This window comes from Rhinolophus sinicus, chromosome 2 (assembly GCF_057876585.1).
Source record: "Rhinolophus sinicus isolate RSI-liver-muscle chromosome 2, RSI-T2T, whole genome shotgun sequence".
In the NCBI taxonomy this organism is placed as follows: Eukaryota; Metazoa; Chordata; class Mammalia; order Chiroptera; family Rhinolophidae; genus Rhinolophus; species Rhinolophus sinicus.
The window spans coordinates 122,018,978-122,045,430 of NC_142502.1; the positions used below are offsets into that span (position 1 = coordinate 122,018,978).

Consider the following 26,453-nt stretch of genomic DNA (forward strand, 5'->3'; position numbering starts at 1 on the left):
CTACTTTCATAATAATTCAAAGATGGTATGTGCCTTTTTCACACACATCTCTCACAAGTCTACGTTTTCAGAGGCTACATGATGTATTTCTAATTTTTCTTGTTTCCAAGAGATAATTATTTTTATAAAAATATGTCATTTATGTTACCAGGAAATGAACCCATTGTTATTTTTAAATGAGCAACAAAAGTCACTTCATTTCTAATACAGTTAATATGGAAACAAACCTCTTTAAAGTTCTCAATAATTTTTAAGAGTATAAAGAAATCCTTAGATCAAAACTTGAGAACTTCCGTTCTACGTCAAGCTTTTGCAGCCCTGTGGAGACCACCGTGTAGTTCATGGAAGCGTCTTCCCAGGAGCAAGGACAAAGGGCAGATCAAGAAGGCTGAAGGAAGAACCAGCGCCAACACCACCAGCAGCTTCCCCTGGTTACCCAGCCTTAGAAGTAATATTGGCCAGAACAGCAGCCCCTATTAGCCTCACCCATACAACCGGTGTTCTAGTTCATCATGGAGCTCTTACTGCTCTTTTACGTAGCACAAGTCCCATCCTGAATTTCTCAAAACGTATACAAAACTGCCGGTGCTATTTCCCATTTATTTCAGCACAACATTCATAACTACTCATCTGATCAGTGCCTAATAATTGATCATTTATGTAGGAAGGAAATGTACAAATAGCAAGCACCTATTATGTATCTGACAATAAGTTAGATGCTTCAATAAGACATCACACTTAATGCTCACCACACTATGAACAGTATCACTATCCCCTTATTTTATAGACCAAGAAAGACCTTCCAGAAAGCATAAGGAACTTGCCTAAGATTATCCTTGAGTTAAATAACCAACCTGGAGCTCAGCTGACTCTCCAAAGCTGATGGTCTTTCCCACTCACAATAGTGCCTTTTACTGTTCCACCAGGTATCACTATTGTGGTGTCATTGTTTGTAAAGTGAAAAACATCCTACAAGATGCAGGAGCTGCTGCCGGTTGCACTTGCTGTGTGGTGATGAGCAAGTCACTGAACTTCTCTGTGTACTGGTTTCTTTGATGATGAATTAATGCTATTAATAGTCCCTACTTTACTGGATTATTGTGAGAACTGAGTAAGTTAATATATAAAAAGCATTTAAACATCATCAGACACATAGTGGTAGAGATGATCACTATTTGCCATACATTAGTTATATTTGGGGCAGTTACTCAAGCTTTCTGAACCTATGAAATGGTATAAATATTCCTGTCCAGTTACACCAGAGAGTTATTGATAAAATTACAGATTATCAATGTAACAGACAATATCTTTAACTGAATAATATTATACAAATAAGCAAGTATTACTGAAGCTCTATTGGCATAAACTCCTAATGTGATGTCAATCTGGAATAGGGAGATTTCTGATAAATTGTGGGTCAGAATTTCTGGCAGAGTCACACTAGTCACCACAGCTAATCAATTCCTCATTCCAAAAACACCAATCAAAACCACATTTAAAAAGTGGGGTATTTCTGCACAAACACTCAAGTCTAAAATAAGCAAATGTGAACTGTATAAATAACTTGGTCTCTGTGTGATAGGACAGTGAACCTAAGTCAATAACGTGAAGAACTATCAGGAACTGAAATTTAAACGGTACTCAAAGATAATGCGGGACTTAAAGGAAACCAAAGGTCAGCTTGCAACCAGAAGTTTCTCAACATTCCTTACGTAAATTCAGAAATTTAATTACTACCATACCAAAGTGGTTCTGTTTCTCTTTGTTTTTCATTGTTAAAAAGTTTTACCCAGCCATGAATCATTTCCTGTCTTGGTAAAGGCAATACCTCTTTCCCGTTCACCCTACACTGCTAAACTGCAGATCACTCATTGCCAAAGCAATTCCCCTTCTCATTGCCAAATAGATATCCCAAGCCATTAGATGCCACATGCACACACGCACATATGCACACATACACACACACATCCCTGCTCTATCTGAAGTCCTTACTGGTGCTTCACAGTACATGTCCTCAGCTAACTTACTATTACTTTACGATCTTGTGTATTAACCATTTGCCCATACTAGAATGTGGGCACCATGAATTTTGCTCACTGTTGTATTATCATTGTCCAGAAGAAAGGCTGCATGTGCTAAGTGAATGGAGGGAGGGAGGGAGAGACAGAGGAATCACTTAATTCTGCACATTGGAAGTCCTTGTACTTGATTTCAGTATTTTTCACCTTTTCCATTTAATAATATTTTCTCTTCTTTACCTCCACTCTTTTCCACAACCAGCTGTCATCCTCTCAGCTATCTTTGTTTTGTCTCCCCATGCCCTATCCACGCATACGAGTATATGCAGGTCTTTAGTTTTAGGACAACTTGGATTCTTCTAAAAATAGGTGGGGAGCTGACTCAGCCAATGGGATGTCAAAAAATGGAGACCAGGAACAACGTGTTTCTCACCCTTGACAAAGTGGGGGGCCTGAACATAGGAAGAAGCAGAGCAGCAAACCTGAAATCCAAGTCACCAACCAACCAAGGCGGCCATACCCAAGAGCCTAGAAGAGGTATTCACATAAGAGCTTAGACCAGCTGGTCCAATTCATGGCTTGTCTTTTGTGCTGTGGGCTGAGAAGAGAACTGACACTAAAACCCTCCTCCTTCAAACCCAGGTTGCACAGCCACTGGCTCCAGTTATGGGAAAGGGACCTAATGAATCAGATAGAGGGATGGTTGGATCAGTGGGCCCATACCTGCCTGTGCACCAGAGTTTCTTAGACTCTTCTAAAGCCCTACCTCCTGAACAGACTCTCTAGAGGGTACCTGGGAATCCATATGTTTAAAGAGCTGCCAACTGCTCCTCAGACCAGTAGAGATAAAGACGCTGTTTTCTTTTACTTTTACTTATTCATCCTTGACTCTATCCCATTCCTCAGCCACAGTCCCTGACCAACTGTAACAAGTCAGTTGTCTAGAAGAACCATTTCAAATTCCAGGTCTTGCAGCATCCCAAGCATCACAAAAGAAGTCTTCTTTCAGGGACAGACCCCCTGGGAGACCCTCTCAGCTTTGCTCAGCTTTCCTTTTGAAGCATTTTGAGCTTTCTCTTTAAAACTTGTTCTTATTCATGTGAACCCTGCTTTGAACTATTACACCTAAGAACATGAGAAGGGCTTGAACCAACTATGATGGCTGACCGCTCCCCCCCCCCCCCCCCCCGTGCAATAAGTGTCACCAGGGGCTGGAATGTCTCAACATTTTGTGCTTCAACCTTTTAAACATCTCCCTTATTCCTCTTCTTCATCTGTGTGCTACAGTGTGTGTCCTGGTGGTTAAAGGTGACTTAATTCTGAACTCATCTTTGTGACTGCCCCCTACCCATGTCAGAAACTCTTCCCTTCACTTCTTGGGAGCCCTTGGTCCAACAAACAATAATAAGGTTACCAAGAGGGATGACCAAGGAAAAAAGAAGACATTGTACCGACTAAATCCCAGCTAAGAATTACTCTTTATGAAGAGATGATGAAGGAAGTTGCAAGAGTAAATCCTGTCGTTTTCCTATCAGGTTGTTCTGTGGAGGGAAGACAGCACATGCTAAGTGAGCAATAGTTCTAGACAGTTGGGCAGCCACCAAGAAAGAGTCTCCGGGAGATCTTCCCAGCCACCAGCTTTGAGAGCTGCGAGCGTGGCCACTCTGCCATCTCCCGCTCGCCTTGTCTAAGCTCAGTAATGGGGGTAGCCCCTCAGGGCTTTACTGAGATGATCTCACCCAATAAACCCCCTTTCTCTCCCTCTTCCCTTTTCCATTCCCCCCCTTTTCCTCTCCCCCTACAATCTCTTCCAAGTCTCATTCCCTGCTTTCCATCAACCAGAAAAGATCCATGAGACACTCCACCTATATTTCTATATTTTCTTGTAATTGTATTAGTGTGTATAATAAAACTTCATGTATTACTGTACATACATGAAGTATTGACATAATTCAGAAATATTTCTCCTAGCCCCTTCATTTACCATTAATATTAATGGTAAATTTTGCTTTGATTTACTCAAATTTGTTTGAACTCTGGAATTCTGGGAATATTTCATTCCAGAAAAAGTTAAATGTATTTATTAGAAAACTGAGCTTGCTTCTCAAAGTGGGCTTCATAACGCTTTCCCCAATAAGATATAAACACAACTTCACAGGCAGTAAGTATAACATGGCAATGATACATCTGTGGTTAAATGTCTTTGATTGATGAAACTTTGGCATTAGAGTATATCATCCTTTGAATCAACACACCTTGGATTAGAATGCAATGTCACCGTAAGGAAATAGATTGAATGTACTTGAATATTTAACTCAAGGTTGTGTTCAGTCTTTCTTCATTTACACAAACGCCTTTGGGTTGTTGTCTACTCAGTGTGTTACACACTCCTATTTCTCAGGAATGCAAACCAATTCCCTGACCCCACCTCAACTCTATAGGTGTGGGCCTAGGAAGACGCTCTTGGCCATGGCCGATTGGGTCAAGAGTATTCACTAGACCAAAGGTAGAACATTCACATTCTCCCTCCCAAGAATTTTGTATCAAGCTAAAAACACACAGAACTAATTTCTATGTGTCATGGATGGAGTCAAAACAAAGAAGGTATTATTCTGCTTTGTACTGCATTTGGGAGATGCAAGGTGGCTATGTTTTCCATCATACAAACCAGAGAAGCAAAGAAAGCCTGTTTTCAGAGAAAGTGAAAAAAGCGAGAAGTGAAGACAAGAAATGAAAAGAGACTCTTTCAGACTCTGACATACGACCTCCCAGGCTGGTCCCAGCCCTTCTGGAAGGCAGGTTACATCTTTGCCCTTGGGTTCCAGAAGGCACTCCCAAATGCTGATGACCATTTTGCTCTTTTTCCTTGAGCAAAGTTAATTCATTTGAAAGAGCTTATGGTTCTGACAATGGCCAACTCCTATAGCTTATAATCACTGATGTCTAACTGAGTGCCCTGCATTCATATTACAGAACACTTTCTTAAACTTGGTTGTTATCCCAAGATTTGACATGTCTTTATTTCATGTCCACCCTTTCATTGGTGTGTGTGAAAACTCTGATCTAAACATAGAAGTTTTAGAAGAAAGACATTGTTTGAGGTCAAATTGTTCCTAGAAAGAATATCTGGCTAACCCCAAGTTATTCTGCAAGACGGCTTAGCCAGTGGACTCAGTTGTCCCTAAGGCCTGGCTCTCATCTGGAATTCAGGCCTCTCCGTGTCTTACACTCATAATATTCTTATGAGACAGATGTGTAAGTCCAGAATGGAATTCTGACTTTTTAGTTGAAAATGAAACCTATAACTGCCAAAGAGACAAGCTATTGCTATTTAATCACAGCAGGTTTTCTTCTCCAGGAAGGACACACTGGGAAACCAAGATATCATCAGACGTGTCCTTAATGGTCAAGGAATTGGACAGGAGGCTGATTCCAGGGTTTAATGGCATCAGTCTTGAGGGCTTCCATCCTCGCTCTGCACCAGGTGCTGTGACTTCCCCACGGCCTGAGTGAGCTCTGTCCCATTGTCTGGGAGGTCTATATCTCGCTACATGGCAGACCAGCCCTCCTTGAGATGGACACATTTTTCTCTTTAGCTGTATTCCAGAGTACAGTGTGGAAGCCAGTCTATTGCATTAAGGTGGCCCTATCCCATTTCTGTTGATTCAAAGGGTGATCTTATGTGCTGGGAATTACACTTTTTGAACATGAAACAAACATGCATTCTTTCCCAGCAATGCTTTAATTGTTTCCACTTGTCCAGTGGCTTCATACCTTTAAAGGAGAGGCATCCATTACCTCAGGGAACAGAAGATGGAGGCAAGAACAAAGAAGGTATTGCTGGTCTTTAAACTTCAGAATAGAGTTTAAGTCCATGGCCAGATAATAGCCTTAAGTAAAATGTCATTAATTATAATATGCACAATAGGAAAGAATAAATGCTGCCAAGTAACTATGACCTATCATCTGTTACAAGAGGTGTCTTAAAATGTGGTGGAAAACTGCCGGGCACAGACAGAAAAAGGATTGATTTGGAACTCACTAAATTGGGCTTTACATCTTAAGAGTCAGGGAGCAAGACTGGACCCCTAAGCAAAAGAATAAGCAAGGCTAGACCAGGACAGTGGAGCTCTTCTACCACATAGCTGGGGAGGGGTGGGGGACATCCTGTGACAGCGGGAAGAGCCCCCAGAGAGAGAAAAAGGAGGAAGCAAGAGCTTAGCTCTTACAGTTAAGTCTGGAAGACAGAGTAGAAACCTGAGGTCATTGGGTTGACAGCCTCCTCTCCCTGGAGAATGCTGGGGAGAGGTCAATTCCCTCAGAGAAGGTGGGCATGGAGTGAGACCTGGCTTCCATCCAGACACAGGAGAATCAGAGCAGAAGGAGCTGCCACCAGCCAAATGGGAGAAGCTGTCTACAGTTCCTGCAACCGTTATTTGTGGCAATGGCAAGGTCCTCCATTATTGGCACTGGGTGGCTGGATGGCCCATACTCCGCTGAGACCCATCACACCACAATAGACACACAGAGGACAGGATGCAGCAAGGACCAAAGACAGGTCACTACCATTGACCAAGCAGGATGACACAGCTCACCCAGGGCCAGCTTGCATGGGGCCCTCCTCATGATGCCAGCGATAGAGGCAATCATGAGAGGCAGAATGCTAGGTCAACCTCAGGGAGAGGACCAGAGAGGAACAAGAGAGAGAAGCCCTGAAAAGCCACTTACCAAGAACACTGAGATTTAAAGTACAGTGTGGCAGAGATAGCAATACCTGTATTTGCCCCCAAACCTCGATTTAGACCAAACATGCTGGAACTCATTTACTCTTACTCATTTATTAAATGAATAAATCTTCTTGAATATTTATTCATTCAATAAATATTTATTGAGCACACGCTGTATAACAGGCAGTGTTCTGGGTACTTGGGATGTATCTGGGGACAAGTCAGACAAAATCCCTACACATGCAGACCTCACAGTCTATAGACAACGAACTGTAAACATAATAAAGAAAGGAATCAGATAGTACATGAGAAGGTGAATGTGAAAAATAAATATCTCCTTCAACAAGACTGAGCATGAGAGCAAAATTGTGTTCAGTTATACAATATATATTTCCAATCTGAGCCCCAACACTTTTTTTTATGCCAGCCTTGTCTCCCTCTGAAGAACAGAAAAATAACACAAAACATGCCCATACCCATAAGGAATTGACAATCTAACCTTTCAGTTTATACAATGAGCTCACGGGAGGCAGAAGTTATGTTCTTTCCTTCATTCAACAAATATTTACAAGCAAATATATGCCAGGCACTGGGCACTCATACAACACATACACAACACACATAACACATAAAACATTCACAAAACCCACACAAAAAAACACAATACACACAAAATATACAAACAAACACATGCAAAACAGTCACACAACACATACAACACTTACACAACACACAATATACATACAACACAAAAAACATATTCGTATAGCATTCATACACACAACAAACCCAACACCCACACACGCACACAACATACATGCTCACACAACACACACATCAAAGTCTCCATGCTGAAATATTTTCATGTGAAACATGACAGAGATGTGTGTTGATCTAGCCAAATAAGCACATGAAAGTTAATTATAGTGAGGTTGTGAACAAAAGCTTGGAGACCTCAAGGGAAGGCTTTTAGATTGAACCTTTTCGGGATAGCACTATTTGTCCACCTGAGTCACCAAGGGACCCATTAGAGTCCTGAGAAGGGATTAAGGACCATGAGAATGACTTACCACTAAAACCCACTTGTGTGACCACGAGCTAACAGTCTGTACTTGTTATGTAATTTCCGTGAAGACACTTCAGCTTTTGTCCCCACTAGGCTGACACAGTCTCTGGCCAGGTGCACTGGAGGTCATTCTCAACACCTGGTCCTCAAGTGACTGCTACAGTTGCCTTTTGAAATTGTGTCATTGAGGTTTTGGTCCCAGAAGTTAATTTGATGCAGTTAATTTGAAAATAATAACCTCCTGACTGCACAACATTTATTTTCTAATTTTCAGCTGATCAAAGGAAGTGCAATTTGGTTTCCATAGTAAATTTTCCAACTTCACAAAGAATTCAAAGTACAAAGCATTTTGAGAGGGAAAATACTCCGTGGACAACGACATATTTTGGAAGAGCAGTGGGAGCTTACGTTTTGATTGCCTGTGTTTGAGTTATTAAAAGAAAGGGCCAACCTAACTTTAGCACTAAGTTGTGGTTTTTATCATCACCCTCTGAGAAATGTTTTCTTTGCTTCTGGCAGAATCACATGCTTATTTTGAGCAATTTAAATATATATACATATAATTTCTTTTCTTTACAAACACATTCTTTACCATGCCAATGGACAGATTTTGATGGAAAACTCCCAGGAGGCAGCAGCTTTGGCACTTTTCCAAGATCTTAATAAATGAGGGTAACCCTTGAAATTCATGCTCCAGACAAAGTAAATATTTTCTGCCCGGCAGTGTTTCACACGCACAAACACCGTTTCTGAGAAACCCACATCCCTGAGGGGCCATACAGACTTGGACACATGTTTAAACAAGCAACAAGCAATTCCAAGTCCTCTTTGGGACAAGGTGAGAGTCACTTAAGCAAATAAATAAGCAAGGAACATGCCAGAAGGGAGTTAGGACAAAGACTCAAAAAGGGCCCTTGGAGTACAGAAGTAACGGAACAGAAATGTTGGTGGCTATTTAAGGGTCTGAGAAGTCAGAGATAGCTAACAGTAATGTATGCAACCACTTTATTTTGTAATGTCAACAAGAAACTTAAGCAGCAAATGTTCATACGTGGGATCCACAAAGAGCATAGGAGAGGCCACTGTGGCCTCATTCCAATTGTGCTTCATCAGGATCTGTTCCCCCATTAATCACATGGGGATAATACAGCCCACCTTGCCAGGATGGTGACAACCCAGATAAAGTGCTCATCGTGGTAGTTGGCACATAGTAGATGCTTTGTGTTGTTATCTTGGTTCCCTCACAGATAAGTGGGGAAGGAGCTGCTATTTCAAGTGTAGGGTAAGGATGTCCTTCCAATCCCAAATTGGACACGTGGTTTGATGAGTAAAGGTGTAGATATGGGATAATACTGCCCAATAATTAAAACTAGGATGTTAAAACAAACACTTTTCCATATTTTATTTCCTTACTTTGTCATATATCTAAGATTCGTGTATAAATAAGCATTATCTTTTTTAAGTCATTTTATTTTTCCTTCCCCATTTATTATTAGATTCTTTCAAACTGGGTCAAATATATTGCAATGGGATTATTAATTAACGTGAGAACACCAAGAAGCAGAACTGAGAAACTATAGTTATGCAAACTTTATCTAGAAAAGTGTTAGCCTGGTCATAAAGACAACACAAGGACCAAATATAGAAAGTCTGTTAACATGATTTCACCTATTTCTTCCAATGGGAATAAAAGCAAAACCAAGAGATTTGGGGGACAAAAACCATGTTTAACACAGTGCAAAACAATAAATACTTTTTGATAATTTAAAATCAGACTTAGACAAAGTGATCTCAACTCCAGGAGACTGACCTCTCTCCAGTCCCCTTTCTGGATCACAGCAGCAGCACTTAGAGCTTTTCTTATAAAAGAAATTCCCGAAATACACTGGAGAGCATTGAGATGCCATAATGTTAATACAGAAACACCAGTTACAGAAGAAGTGTGTCGGCCATTTATGCTCGATTCTGGCTGACCTTTACATTTGTTGTTGTTGTTGTTGAAAAGAAGGGAAAAAAGCAGTTACTGAAGAGTCAATGTGGCCAGAATTATTAAGTAAATACCATGCTAACCATCAAAGCTTTTAATACTCACACAATCTTTTTAGAGTCAGAGTTTCACTGTTACTCATCTAGACAACAAGATTCTGTGTGTGGGAAGAGGGGAAAGCTCTGAAATTTCTTCCTCAGGGGGTTTGGGGCTGGTCAGAGAAAGTGTCAGAAATTAGAGAAGAGGAGAGAAATGAGTAAGGCAACAATCGGAAGAAGTCCTAGCCACCTCATGCAGTGCACCCACCTTGTCAATGAAAACTAACATGTGTAACCTACACAGGCTCCTTCCCACCCTGTCCAACGAGACAGACAAAACACACTTTTCTTCTACACAATCCAGATGAGCTGGGTGAAGACTGCTAGGCCAGCCCCGACTTGCCCTGTGCTTCACTCTTAGCTGACAAATCCTGCCAGGCAGCGCAGCCCACTGCCTCCGGGACAAAGCCCAGACCACTGGACCTCACATTCCAGATGTGCCTTGGGCTCCCTGGACCCCAGATTTTTAAACATTTCCACCCTGGTCCTTGATGCTTCTTGGCTTCAGTCAAATGATGCACCAATCCCTTTGACAGTTCCCCATCACTGCCTCCTTTTTTTGTTTGTTTGTTTTGTTTTGTTTTGTTTAGTTTCAGGTGTACAAAACAATGTAATAGTTAGACATTTACACCCCTCACAAAGTGATAACCCCCTCCCCCAATCTACTGCCCCCGTGACACCATATATAACTGTTACAGTACCAGCGACTCTACTCCTTATGCTCCACATCCTGTGAATGTTGTCCTTCTCCCTCCTCCAACTCAGTTCCCTCCTCTTCATCCCTGTAGGCCCACCTAAATTCTGTACATTCCTTCAAGAGTGTGTTTTAGGGTCTTCCCACCCCTCCAACCAGGAGAAATGGGCAACTATCTCCACCCCTTCTCCGGAGGGCGTTGGCAATCCCCACTTTGTAGCACTTGAGATCTCCTCTCCCCTGATACACATACAGCCCGATGCGTAAAGGCTGGCTTTTTCTCGTTAGCTTGACCAGAGCAGATGTGTAATGAAAGTGGCCATGTTTACACAACAGTTGACCTTTGAACAATATAGTTTTGAACTTCACGGGGCCACTTATACACACGCAGATTCTTTTCCAATGCATACTGTAAATGTATTTTCTCTTCCTTATGATACATTTTCTCTAGCTCACTTTATTGTAATACAGTACATAATACATAGAACATATAAAATATGTGTTGATTTACTGTTTATGTTATTGGTAAGGCTTCCAGTCAACAGCAGGCTATCAGTAGTTAAGTTTTTGAGGAGTCTAAAGTTATATTCGATTGTAAAGGGGTCAGTGCCCCTAACCCCTATGTTGTTCAAGGGTCAGCTGTACTTACCCTCACCATGCTTTAGAACATTCAAACCATGCTGACGAGATAGACAACCGCTGATAAACGTGCAGAGACAAGGTTTTCTGGGAAACAGACCTAAATTCCGCCAGGAGGCAGGATTTGGCAATAAGTCAGAACAGGCTTGTTCTAGCCAACTTCCTATTTTCTTGGTAATTTACTGAATTTATGGCTGTCTACTTCCCAAGTCAGTGGTTCTCAACTCATCTTATTCCAGCGCAGAGTACAATTGCCCAGAGGGTTTTTTTTAAATCACTATGCCAAGGCTGTGTTTCACACCAATCGCATTAGAACTTCTGCAGGGTAGGGCTCAGGCATCAGTAGTATTGAAGGCTCATCAGGTGATCCAATATGCAGCCATTGGCAACCGCTAACTAATGCAGCAATGCCCGTTTTCTATGTTATCTGGCGGACTGGACCAGGTGAAGGAAAATCCTCAGCTTCAGGGGCTTATCCACATACAGCAGGTTTGCCTAGGACAATAATTTATGATCTGAGTGGTCTCCCTAGACACTTCATGGACGGTGTAGATGCCTGACCACTGCGCTATACACCTGAAGCTATAGCTGAATAATATTGAATGTCAACTATAATTTAATAGACATAGTCACAGGATGTGGAGCACAGCATAAGGAATAGAGTCAGTGGAATTGTGACAGCTATGTATGATGTCAGAGGGGTAGTAGATTGGGGGAGGAGGGTTATCACTTTGTGAGGGATGTAAGTGTCTATTACATTGTGTTGTACACCTGAAACTAATAATAAAAAAAGCAGACAGAAATAAAATTGACAAAACTAAAAAAGAACTGAAAATAAAATAATAATAATAATAATAAATGATCTGGATATCAGTTTCAGACTAAAAGAAATGCTTGTCTCCATCACCCCAATCTTCCCCACCAGCACTGCTCCCTTAATTAGGACCTAGTTTCTGTATATTATGTCACACTACTTCATGAAATTTCTTAAACATTTCAACCCGGAAAAAAAGTTTATAACTCTGATCTTGCAGTTAAATAAATTTCAGAATTGGAGGTTGATGATAAATCTTCAAGCATGGTGAGTGATATTGGGTGTAATTTCCCATGTTATTGCAATAGCAAAAATGTAACCTCCCGTTCTCCCTATGAGTCAGCTCAGGAACCCACTGAGTTAATCTAGAGAAATGCTTAATCCTTGGGGGAGATTTATTCAAAAGAGGTAGTCATGAAAAGTTCACATGAGAGTTTTAAAGTCAACTAAATACACGTTCTATCACCTCTGATTATAATCATATATTTTCCCTCCAGGAAATTTTTCCCTCCTGTGAATCTTTGCTAATAGTTTTACAGATTATCCTCTTTTTGTTTGATTGTTTTGTTTCCAGCTTTATTAAAGTATAACTGACATAGAATGTTGTGTAACTTTAAGGTGTCCAATGTGCTGATTTGGTGCATTTGTCTATTCCAATATGATGGCCCCCATCACTTCATATAATTACCACTTCTTGTTTGTAGTGAGAATATTTAAGATCTAGTCTTGCAATTTTCAAGGATATGACACAGTATTGTTAGCTGTAATCATCATGCTGCATATTAGAACCTCAAACTTACTAATCTTATAACTGGAAGTTTGACCAATATCGCCCCATTTTCCTCTCCTTCAGCCCCAGTCACACCATTGTACTCTCTGTTTCTCTGGGTTCAGCTTTTTTCGATTCCATATATAAGTGATGATATCTGACTTTTGCTGTCTGGCTTATTTCACTTCACATAATGCCCTCGTGTTCCAACTATGTTGCTGCAAATGACAGGATTTCCTTCTCTCTCGTGTCTGAATAATATTCCAAAATATATGCCGTATATTCTTTATCCATTCATCCATTGACAGACATGTAGATTATTTCCATATCTTGGTTGTTGTGAACAATGCTGCAATGAACGTGGGAGTGCAGATTTCTCTTTGACATGCTATTTCATTTCCTTTGGATAAATACCCAGAAGTTGGATTGCTGGATCATATGGTAATTCTAGGTTTAATTTTTTGAGGAACCTCCATAGTCACTGTTTTCCATCGTCACTGTACCAATTTACATTCCTATTAATAGTGACAAGGGCTTCCTTTTCTCCACATCTTGGCCAACCCTTATCTTTTATCTTTTTGATGAGTGGATTATTCTCTGACAGGTGAGACTGTTTGTGAAACCAGTTTTCTCCCACCTGCTTCAGGCAGAGTCTGTTTAATCATTCCAGAGAAATATCTCTCAACTCCCTGTAATACTTGAATTTATACTTTATTATTACACATATTTCACTTATACTGATTTTAGCTCAAATATTATCTACTGGCCATTTCAGAGGCTAGAAAAATAACCTTTGCAAATAATATCTTTTTAAAAACTAGCTTACAAATAACATGTGCCAATTTGGATGAAAAATTCCTATCAGAGGTGGTGGAAGGGAGCCTTCATCGTGGGGTCAGCACTCATACACATAAGGCTGCTCCAACTACACCTTAAACAGAACTATTTCTAAACTAGCATTCCCTGCCTCCACATCCCCTCATCCTTTCTGCACAATGAGATGTAAAGAAATTTGGGGATCCAGCAGACCCATGTCCAAATCCTGACTTGGCTATTCATTTGTTACCTCTGAGCCTCAGTTTCCTTCGGGACAAATTGCAAACAATAAAACCTGTGTAAGGAGCACAGGTAAAGTCTGCCAAGCACCCAGACATCAGCGGGAGGACACAGATGACTGCTAGCACTTCCAGCAGTTGGATACGATCGCTGCTGATCAGCCGAGAGTGAAGAGATCATGGGGCCCCCAGAAGAAATCTCAGGTAATAAAAGAAAAGTTGCCCAGGATTTCCAGTCAGGTTCTACACTCTCGCTAACTCCGGGAATGGAATAGAATTAGGAACACCACATCAATCCTAGGGGGGGTCCGGGGGGGGGGGCAACTCATGGTTTTGGAATGCGTTGGTTTTGTGGCCCATGTTGGAAGACGTTGTTGGCATAAATGGCTGAGTGGAGATAGTCATTGAAAGCAATAGTGCTAACCTCAGCCAAGAAGGACCTCGTTGTAAAGAGGTTTGGCATGTTTAGGGGAAAAACACGGGATAATTTATAAGCATGTTCACTTTCAATAATTTCCCCACAAATGATTTTTTTTTGAAAGGCAAACTTCCACAAATGACACTAACATGCAATCACCTAGTTCTATAGAAATGTCAGCATTCGTTTTTTCATAGATTTGGGGGATGTCTGAAGTCTCCAGACATCAAACTTGCTAAAATCCTCATTAAATTGTTTGTTAGTCTTTAAAGCCACTCATACCATCGTCATGTTCAGATGGAACACAGATATAGAAAAACCAAAAGCACAGATACATTTCAAGTTTTGTAAATATGTTCTGGACTTTTCTTTTGTAAACCTTCCTTTGGCAGCCTCTTTTACCTATCGTTATCACTTGACCCCCCTACCCCTTGTTGCATTTACTTAGGCAATTCTCTCTGGGTTGAAATTCACCTGCAGAGTCCCCTCTTCTCAGAAGCAAAGGCTGCCCTCTTTCCCCTGGGCCAGAAGGCAAAACTCCCTGAGGTGTTAGCTGCCCTAGCAGCCTGCCCACTTTCTGCCCAGAGGGTCCTAGTTCCATGAAAACCTGCATCCCTTACCTCCTCTTCTGGGCTGACAGTGCCTAAGGCCTTCATTGCAGACACCAGACACACACACACACACACTAACCCCCACTCTGCTCTGGCCACAGATGACCAGTTATGCCATAGAGATGGGCCTGAGTGCCCTCTTAACAATACTTTGTCTCGGTCTCCTCTGTTTCTTCACAAGATGGAAGCACCTCTCTGCTTAGAATCCCACTGTCAGGCACTGGAGGCCATGGTGCAGTCCACATGCCTTGTGCACAGCCCTGCCAACACTACCGACTCAAGCAAAGAAGCCCAGTAATAAAGGAACTAGAGGAGCCAGAGGAAAAGAGGATGAACAGGAGAGAGTCCTCTGCTGAGGGCCTTCCCCAGGTGATAAGGCTTGGTGATTCTGCTCTATTCTGGAGCACAGAGGGCCGTGGCCTCCGAGTTCAAGTTCAAGCCCCACCCTTTGCTTACTCGGTGGTCTTGCAGAAAGTTCTCAATTCTTCACTGCTAAAGTTAGATGATAACCCTTCTCACACCTCCAGAAGAGGATGTAAGAGAAGTTACAGTCCAGAGGGGCTCCCCAGTACCATGCAGGCCCCCGAGGCAGATTTGCACATGGCTCACACTGCAAGGCCAGGGTTCTCAACTGGAACCCAAAAGTGGCCAAGCCCTCTCCACTGTCCCCTTCCTGCCACCCTTTTGATTGCTGACATTTTACAAAATACCATTACATCAGTCTCAAAATTGCACTATCAACTGCTTCGTTATTTTCTTTATCTTTGTAATTCCCTCCCAACTCCTCTTTCTCTCACTCCCCGTAGCACAGGACTTAGACACTCCATAATAATCTGTCCAAATGATCAGTGAATTTAGTAATCCGTGAGACTATCAATGAGAAAAGCTTTTATAAACTGAGTTTTATTTCTGGCAGAGGTAGAATGTATTTTTGTAGAATGTCTCCACAGCTACATTTAGGCAAAGCTTGGTCACTTGTCACACACACAGGGATTCAGGGCTGGGCAAGAGAGTACTGTGTTCTGGATGCCAGACCTATACCAAAAGTCACCCCTGCCACAACCTTTTGTAGCAAATACAATGATGCTTCAGTGTTTGTGCATGGGAGCTGTGCCTCCCTAGTGTCATGTAAGTGAGCGTTTAGGGTCTACGAGGTAACGCTTTACAGATTCTGGCACCATCTTCCCAGCCCATGACTGCAGGCTACCTGCAAGTCCGAAGAAAATCCAGACTCTGTCCTGTGGCCCCAAATGCCCACCGTTATATGGCCCCTGCCTCTGTCTCCCAGCTCACCTCTAACCTCCCTCCTACTCACCGGACAGCCACGTGCAGACCCTCTTTCTGCTCCTCCAACAGGTGCTAATGCTGCTGGTCCCTCTGCCCTCAGCCCATCTGCCTCAGACCTCATCCCTCCCCCACCAGAATGCCCCCACGCCAGGCTAACACAGATCTTGTCTTGTTGGTCACTGTGTCAGCAGCCATCTATCTCTTTCACAGTGTTATCACTATGTGTGCCACTTGTGCTGCTGCCTGGCTGTTTTTTTGTGACCCCACAAGCAGCCAGATCTCCCTTCCCCACTGTGGCATCCCATGGTTAATTTTATGTGTCTACTTGACTGGCCATGGGATGCCCAGATAGTTGGTTAAACACTGTTTCTGGGTGTGCGTGTGTGAAGGTGTTTCTGGGAGAGATTAGCATTTGAATGGGTGAACTGAGTAAAGACGGCCCTCCCTACGTGGATGGGCCTCATCCCATCAGATAGAGCAAAAAGGCAGAGGAAGGTTGAATTACCTGCCTGACTGTTTGAGCTGAGATCCTTATCTTCTCCTGTCCTTGGAGCTCCTGATTCTCAGGCCTTCAGACCTAAACTGGTGTTCACCACTGGCTCTCCATTTCTCAAGCCTTGGAAATACACCACTGGCTTTTCTGGGTCTATGCCTTACAGATGGATGATTGCGGGACATATCCTCCATAATAACAGAACCAACAACTTATAATAAATGTCTTCCTGTCCTATTGATTCTGTTTCTCTGGAGAACCCTGACTAATGCGGTATGAAAGAGGTAGAAGGAAATACAAGAAACTATTAACAACAGTTACCTATTGGTGAGAAAGAGGGAAAGAGACGGCTGGGAAAAGGGAAGAGAGAGACACTTCACTGAGTAGCTTTTTAAATTGCACGTTGTCTATTCAAAAGTAAGTAAATGGTGTGTTATCCAATTTAAAAACATTTTTTAAAAAAATTCTAAAACCTTACTGAAAAGTTTAACAGAAAAGTAAGTAAAATACCATTTTAAATTATATTCTTATCTCCATTTTATAACTGGAACAACTAAGCAAAGAGAAGGTAGATCAGCTGGCCAGGAGAAAGCAGAGCTGGACCTCTGCACCCAAGCTAGCACTCGCCCTACAATCCCAGCTCCTTAGTGACATTCTTGGTGCAGAATTGGGAGCTCAGTAGATAGGAAGTATATAGCAAGAGTCCCTACGTATTGTAAACACTCACTGTGTCTAGGCTGACGGGCTAAATTGGACGGTTCTGCAAGGGAACACCAGCCTGAAAATCAACTTTAGGTGCCACTTCACACTGGCCCACATTGATTCAGAAAAACTAAGGCTCAGTGCTCTGCCTCAAACCCCCAAGTAAGGGGATGACTGGGCTGAGTTCCTAGGCTCAACCCCTCCAAATGCAGAAGAACTGAACTCTTAGCACCTTTAGATGGAAAAACCGACCATGTCAGCACTCAGTTGTCCAGACCAGCGCAGCACATGAGCTAGAAAGCCAAATCGCTCATCCCTAGCTGGCACCTTTGGGCCACTTACTGAGCTTCTCAGAGTCTCAGTTTGTTTGGCCCTAAAGCTGGAATAATGACACCAATCTGGCAAGCGTGTGAAAAAGATTCGAAATAATGGGTGTAAAGAACCCAGAACAGTGCATGTTCCCTAGTGGGAACACACTAAATGGTGGTGATATCCTCAAACAATCAGCACAAATGTCATCAACCGTTCAAAAACCATGTGTCATTGTCTCTGAAGTTCAGTCAGTCCCACCCTCACCAACGCGTGGACTCTAGAGTACAACTGTTTGAGTCATGAAGCCCAGCCATGCACCCACTGCTGGTGTGACTGGACAAATCACTTCACTGTGTTTCACTTCTCTCATCTGTAAACTAAGATGATGATAATGACTGCCTCATATGAGGCACTTAGAGCCAGGTCCCACACATAGCAAGGGTTCTGTTAAGTATTAGCTGTCATCATTATCTATTCAGTAACCAAGTTCAAACCACTCCTAAACATCAGTTTGGTTCTGATTTTAACAGCCTAACATGGAGCTGAGTGTCAGAGGGAAAGTCTGTGTTTCCTGTAAAGCTTTTCATACTCACAAGAGACTTGCACTTACGAACACTTGGCTTGTATTCATTTGCTCAATATCCATTAAGAGTTTTAAAGGTTTACTCGGTAGAAACAAAAACCAACCCAAACTGATCTAAACAAACAAAATAATAAACTTGCCCCCAGAAAAGATGTATATTTTAAATCGCCTGTAATTCCTTTCTGGGATATTCCCAGCTCCCTTCTGTTGAACCCCCACAGGGTGTCAGACCCCAAACCAGACTCTGGAGAGAGAAACACACAATAAACCAGCCCCCACCTTTGAGGAGCTCTCACGGGGGTCAGAGCAAAGCAAGTGGATGATGACAATGCAATCTGGGAAGAATGGTGTGTTGTTCTGTATGCGACTGAGATAAATAAGGAACCAAATACAAACCATTTTTAATCTAATGTATGTCCATGTGAATCTGGAACACACCAAATGCTGCTGCTGAATCTAAGAGCCAAGAAATATGTTGTAACACACACTCACAACTTTTCAAGTTTAGAATTTCAAGACGTTGTCAAAATTTCAGCATGTAGTGCTCCCAAAACTGCCTACTTTATAAAGTCAGAATACCAAGGGTGCCAAAAACAATGTATACAAGTGGACACTTTGGTCAACATTGTTCAAGCAGTAGTTCACCATAATCAGAAGTGTCTGGACATTGATGGCAACCACTTTGAGCACCTCTTGTAATTGCAGAAGTCAAACGTGACTTGTATTCATCTTTTGTTATCGGTATATATTGAGTATCACAATTTTAATTCACTTTTCCTTTCTTAAAATGTACATACATTTTTTTGGCACCCTCTGTATAAATAGTAACAACCACAGTAAAAGTACATTTTGTATGTTTACTTTTTTTTCTATTCAGAGAACTTCCTTCTGTCTTATCTCTTCATATTCCTAGTAAGATCGTGTGGTGGGTTTTCCAGTCAGCCCTTATCTCTAAATTTTATAGATAAAATTTTACAGATAAAATTATAAATACTGAGGTTTGCCCTCGGTTGTTCAAACAGTAAAAGGTCAGAGCAAAAGCATTTGACTTGCTGAGCGAAACCAAATGAGGTCAAAGCGTTCAGAAATTAGGTTGGCATACATTACTGTCAGAGACACTCACTTTGATGAGTAACCAAAAAGGCAAGAAACTGAACGTGAAGGGGTAGAATAAAAAGCCAGAGGTTTTACAGAGGGTTTCCTTAACACAGGTTAAAACAACAGCATAGCCTTTGCCAGTTATCAGATTAGTACATTTTTTTAAAAATTTGTAAAACCCAATGTTGATGAAACTGGGAAAATGGGATTTATACAGTACTGGAGGGAGTATAAATTAATAGCATTTTCCTAGATTAATTTAGTAGCAGGGATCAAGAGCTTCAAAAATGCTCATGCCCTCTGACTCTACAATTCCACTTCTGGAAATGGATCCCAAGGAAGTCATCCAGAAGCGATGCAAAGGTTTTGCTACAAAGATCTTAGTCTCAGTAATGTTAATAATAGAAAGATGGACGTCATCAAAATGGCGGTGTGAGGTGAGCCTCTGTAAAGCTCCCCTGGAATTCACAACTAATCGGACAACAATAACTCCACAAAGGACTCCCTACAGAGCAGACAGGCAAGACGAAGAGGCCCACTACTGAATTCACCTAAAGGTGGGAGAATCGCGCAAGTGGGGAGGAGGGAAGGTAGAAGTGCGGAGACGGAGCCGCGCGGGGGCAGGACGCAGACCCAGCTCAGTGCTCCGAGCTCGCTGCTTCCCGGAACTACCGCAGCTGTGGGAGAGGGAAGAACTAGGACTGCTAGGGCTCCGCCAGGGCTCCACAGGGCTGAGGGGACAGCATATAACACAGCTGAACCCAATGCTCACAGCAGAGACCTTGGAGAAAAGACTGAGGGAAGAAGGCTGAAAATGGTGGTTTAAGCCCTCACTGCCGAGCAGAGAATGGAAGCCTTAGAATACAGATGCAAAAATCCTAAACAAAATTCTAGCAAATCGAATACAACAATGCATTAAAAAGATTATTCATCACGACCAAGTGGTGTTCATCCCCGGGGCACAAGGATGGTTCAATATACACAAATCCATCAATGTGATACATCACATAAACAAAATAAAGGACAAAAATCATATGATTATATCAGTTGATGCAGAAAAAGCATTTGACACGATACAACATCCATTTATGATTAAAACACTTAACAAAATAGGTATAGAAGGAAAATACCTTAACGTAATAAAGGCCATCTATGACAAGCCCTCAGCTAATCTCATAATTAATGGTAAAAAACTGAAGCCCTTTGCTCTACGTTCAGGAACACAACAGGGATGTCCCCTATCACCTCTGCTTTTCAACATAGTGTTGGAAGTCCTCGCCACAGCAATCAGGCAAGAGAAAGACATAAAAGGCATCCAAATTGGGAATTAAGAAGTTAAATTAACACTCTTTGCAGATGACATGATGCTATATATAGAAAACCCTAAAGACTCCACCAAAAGGCTATTAGAAACAATCAACGAATACAGTAAAGTTGCTGGCTACAAAATCAACGTACAAAAGTCCATTGCATTCCTATATACTAACAATGAAATCTCAGAAAAAGAAATACAAAAAACAATTCCTTTGGCAATTGCAGCAAAAAGAATAAAATACCTAGGAATAAACTTAACCAAGGATGTGAAGGACATATATGCTGACAACTATAAGACATTTTGGAAAGAAATTGAAGAAGACACAAAGAAATGGAAAGACATTCCGTGCTCATGGATTGGAAGAATCAACATAGTTAAAATGGCCATATTACCCAAAGCAATATACAGATTTAATGCAATCCCCATCAAAATCCCAATGGCATTTGTTAAAGAAATAGAACAAAAAATCATCAGATTTGTTTGGAACCACAAAAGACCCCGAATAGCCAAAGCAATCTTAAGAAAAAAGAACAATGCTGGAGGTATCACACTCCCTGACTTTGGCTTGTACTACAGGGCTACAATAATCAAAACAGCATGGTATTGGCAGAGAAACAGACACATAGACAAATGGAATAGAATTGAGAACCCAGAAATAAAACCACATAAATATGGACAGATAATTTTTGACAAAGAAGCTAAAAACATACAATGGAGGAAAGACAGCCTCTTCAATAAATGGTGCTGGGAGAATTGGATAGCCACAAGCAAAAGAATGAAACTAGGCTGCTATCTGTCACCACGTACCAAAATTAATTCAAAATGGATCAAAGACTTAAGCATAAGACCTGACACAATAAACTGCATAGAAGAAAACATAGGTACTAAACTTATGGACCTTCAAAGAGCATTTTATGAATTTGACTCCAAAGGCAATGGAAGTAAAAGCTAAAATAAACAAATGGGACTATATGAAACTTACAAGCTTCTGCACAGCAAAAGAAACCATCGACAAAATAAAGAGGCCACCAACTGAATGGGAGAAGATTTTTGCAAATAGTGCCTCCGATAAGGGGCTAATATCCAGAATATACAAGGAACTCATGCAACTCAACAACAAAAAAACAAACAACCCAATTGAAAAATGGGCAGAGGACTTGAAGAGACATTTCTCCAAAGAGGACATACAAATGGCAAATAGACATATGAAAAAATGCTCAACATCACTAATCATCAGAGAAATGCAAATAAAAACCACAATGAGATATCACCTCACCCCAGTCAGAATGGCTATCATCAACAGGACAAATAGTAACAAGTGTTGGAGAGGCTGTGGAGAAAAAGGAACCTTCATTCACTGTTGGTGGGAATGCAGACTGGTGCAGCCGTTATGGAAGGCAGTGTGGAGGTTCCTCAAAAAATTACAAATAGAATTGCCATATGACCCAGCCATCCCTCTCCTGGGTATCTACCCAAAAAATCTGAAAACGTTTAGAGATAAAGACACGTGTGCTCCAATGTTCATTGCAGCTTTGTTTACAGTGGCCAAAACATGGAAACAATCAAAATGTCCTTCAATAGATGAATAGATAAAGAAGTTGTGGTATATATACACAATAGAATACTCTTTGGCGGTAAGAAAAGATGATATAGGAACATTTGTGACAACATGGATGGATCTTGAGAGTACGATGCTAAGCGAAATAAGTCAGACAGAAAAAGGAGAGAACCATATGATTTCACTGATATGTGGTATATAAACCAAAAACAGCAAAAGAACAAGACAAACAAACGAGAAACAAAAACTCATAGACACAGACAATAGTTTAGTGGTTACCAGAGGGTAAGGGGGGTAGGGGGTGGGGGGTGGGAGATGAGGGTAAGGGGGATCAAATATATGGTGATGGAAGGAGAACTGACTCTGGGTGGTGAACACACAATGGGATTTATAGATGATGTAATACAGAATTGTACACCTGAAATCTATGTAATTTTACCAACAATTGTCACCCCAATAAATTTTTAAAAATAAATAAATAAATAATAGAAAACAATCAAATATCTACCAACGTGATTTAATAAACTAACCCATATAATGTGATTTAAAAGCTTTTGTAGAAAGAAATTCATTCACATGGCAAGATGCTCACTATATAATGCTGAAAGGGAAAGTAGGTAATAAACCATCAAGTATGTTTTTTTCCAAAATGTAAATGTGTTCAGAGAAAACGCATCCCCCCAAAATGTTAACAGTGTTTATCATAGGTTTTCATTTTTCATCTTTTTTACTTATCTGTATGCATTCCCTTTTGGTTTTATTTTTGACAGTGAAACGTGCTGTTTGTTTAAATTTTCAAGGATATATTTCAGCAGTGGGTCTTAGCCAGTCCTTGACCACAACTGTCAAGTTTTTCTCCTGTGTAAGCTAACACACATGCGCCAAAGCGTTTGTGGGTTAAACGATTAGCAACTGCATGTTGATTTGAGAAAGACCATTAATATCTTTTAAATTCATCACCAGCATGAGGAAAGGCAAATTCATCTCACAAAGTGTTCCCCGTTCCTTCCGGCAGCGCTGTCCTCTTTGTTTTCCTAACAGACCCGCACATGTATAGTGAACACATTCGGCCTCCCTCGGCCTCACACACACAGCATTATCTCCAGTCACTTGGGGGCGAATACTGTCATTTCCCAAACCAGCTGGTCATCAGTTGCATCTTTCAAAACACTCTCCCCCACCATCCAGCTCTTCCCACGGTCATAGCCACACTGCAAGCTAGCACTTTGCAAAAGAGCAAGGAGTTTTAAGTTGAATTGAAACGTAAACCTCATTTTGTTTTCCTTTTTGTTTTCTTGTTTCCTTTCTTGAATCTCCCAGATTCTGTCCCATTTTCTTATTCTTTCCCACAACAACAGTATTGATAGAAATTATGGAGGTGAAGGGTGTCCAATAAGAAACACAGGGCAGGGTGACCGGATGGCTAAGTTGGTTAGAGCCCGAGCTCTGAACAACACGGTTGCCAGTTCAATTCCCACGTGGCCAGTGAGCTGCACCCTCCACAACTAGATGGAAGACAGCGAGCTGTCACTGAGCTTCTGGAGGGGCCGCCAGATGGCTCAGTTGGTTAGAGCACGAGCTCTCAACAACAAGGTTGCTAGTTCAATTCCCACATGGGATGGTGGGCTGTGCCCCCTGCAACTAAAGATTGAAAACGGCAACTGGACTTGGAGCTCAGCTGCGCCCTCCACAACTAGATTGAAGGACGACGACTTGGAGCTGATGGGCCCTGGAGAAACATACTGTTCCCCAATATTCCCCAATAAAAATGTTTTAAAAAAGAAAGAAAAAGAAACACGGGGCAATGTTTATCACCCCCTATGAGAGTGCACAGCCTTCCTTATAGCTGTAGGTGTAACATTTGTAAAGCCTCTGGAAAAAAAAAATGTTCTCGTGCTTTTAAAGTTATTTTAAGCCTTTACTGAAGGAAGTGGGTATAAGCCTATCTAATACAACACATTATAACTTTAAATGCCACTAATGGATGTCTGTTGGTAATCATGCAATGACTTCAGTCAAACACTTATCCAGGCTATGCCCCTTTTAAACCGTAGAAGCTTAACAGAAAGGATAAAGTAAATCTTAATTCTAACATCAGCAACAGCATTTTAAAAAGACTTTATTATAATACCCTTCATTTAAACCTCACGATTTACCGAAACTCACGTAACTATTTATGGCTCATAAGTAGTACATTGTGATAAAATATATTTTCCATGTACTGCATGGTTAATCTTTCAAACAAAACATACATAATTATAGGTGACCTTTCAATACGTTCCCAGACACATCTTAAAGTTAAATATGCCTACAGAGCCACATAACTCCAAGAAAACCTTCAAATCTTATTTCGACAAACAGCATAACATTATCAGTTTCATCAGATTCCATTTGTTTCTCCTAAATAGTTCATCAATGTACAAGTAAGCAAAAAGAAAAGGAGAAAAAAAATACAGAAACAAAATCTCGAAGTGCAGTTCATCATCTTACCGTTTCCTTTCTTCATCACTGGGCCATTTGGGAACATCTGGCCTCAGAGGAGGTGGTCACGCTCTGGGTAGGCCCACGGGTTTCTTCCCCCAAATGAAGCCAGCTGGGCTGATGTTGGTTATTAAATACAAAAGTGCATTTCAAAGTCAGCCCTGGATACAGTCACCAATTCCTTTTTCTTTCCCCCCAAAGAGCCTTGAGTCTCGTCCGGCAGCACGAGAGTGACAGCTCACTTATCAGATGAGCCAACAGTGCTGACACTAAAAGAAAGAAGAAAGTGGGCTCTGGGTGACTCTGTGTCAGAGTCTGTAATGGCTTTAATCCTCAGCAGTTACACATGTGGGGAACTATGAACAGGAAACTCAGAGCTGGGCAGACAGCCAGAATCATTCAGAAAAACATGCCAAACCCTTACAAAATATCAACACTCTGCACGTTCTCTTCTAGCGTTTCACAATGTTGTGTCTCTCCTCATATAACTTTGCACTGGACCTGGAAAAGGCTTGCCGACATGTCCAGCCTGTCATAAGTTCCTGTCATTAGAGTTTGGGGTCTCATACCCTCTCCCTTTTCTGCCGACCTCTCAATCCTTCTTATACAACATTCACAGACGTAATGCTACAGGATCCTTAATTCAGTTCTTTCCTATTTTCAGACCCAGGGCCGCTTCATGATATGCCCACCATCTGCCATGTGCCCTGGGAAAACAGTAAGGCTCTCTTCTCAGCGTCCCAGAGGTGGGGAGGCCCGCTGATCACCCTTCAGCTCAGGATGGTACCAGGGGTGTTGAGGGCAGAAGAACGCAGGCAAATGGGGGGCTTCCACACTTGGCAGCCTGATCCATCCAGGAGAGACAGCGTTGTCCAATACCCATTTTATTTCTCTATTATGACTCCTCTTGTGTTCTGCATTCAGACTCCTGAGTGATTCTCCCTACCTGAGCCCGTGTCTCTTCTCTATAATAATAAGAGAGACAGCAAGTGTGGACACTTTTTATGTGTCACATGGTTTAAAATGGACTCATTTTACGGATGAAGAAATTGAGGCATAGAAAAAGTAAGTACTTTCCTCAAGAATCCCTCAGCCAGGCAGATACAGCCCAGATTGACGTTGCTCTTCAAGTCCTACCTGGGATCAGTGCTATTTGTTTGGGAACAGGGTGTATGCATTCAGGGACAGTGCAATTTCCTTACTCTTCTTGGTATCCTTTCCAGAGGCCGTCCTAGAATGCCTTCCCATTCTAGGTAATTACCAAGTAGCCAAGTGATTAATTGGTAGATTAATGAGCTTTAATTGAGAGACAAATGTTCCCCTTTAGCCATAGACAGGGATTTCAACAACATTAAGAATAAGCAGAATGGTCTTGCAGTTTAAGGCAACATCCCTGTGGTGGTTTTGCTGACACTGTTAACCTGTCTAGAGTGAGCAGTCAGGTCTAGGCCATCTGGTAAACCAGCAGACTGCTAAAGACATAAGCTCGCTGAAGCAGCTGACAAGCCCCTCAAAGATCGGAACTTTCCACCCTTCCCCCATGCGGGGTAGCCATGAGGCTGGGGGGACAAACTCCACCCCACCCCCAACTTCAGGGTTGGCCCCACTGGTCTGATCCAGCCAGAGTCATTCTACATTTCCTTCTAAAGAGTTCAAGAATGGACATACCCAAGACAAAGCCATGCAGCACACGGGTCCCCTTGGCCATAACAAGGGCTCGGGGGTGGT

At 41.7% G+C, this 26,453-nt stretch overlaps 1 protein-coding gene across 1 annotated transcript in view; it reads right to left on the reverse strand.

Annotated features, from left to right (window-relative positions):
* The window catches only part of IL1R1 (interleukin 1 receptor type 1), a 73,197-nt gene extending 48,101 nt beyond the window's left edge, over window positions 1-25,096 (reverse strand). Inside the window, exon 1 of the mRNA XM_019753872.3 lies at window positions 24,735-25,096. The gene's annotated coding sequence lies outside the window, so the exon portion shown is untranslated. The remainder of the gene's footprint in view (window positions 1-24,734) is intronic.
* Window positions 25,097-26,453: the final 1,357 nt, after the last annotated feature.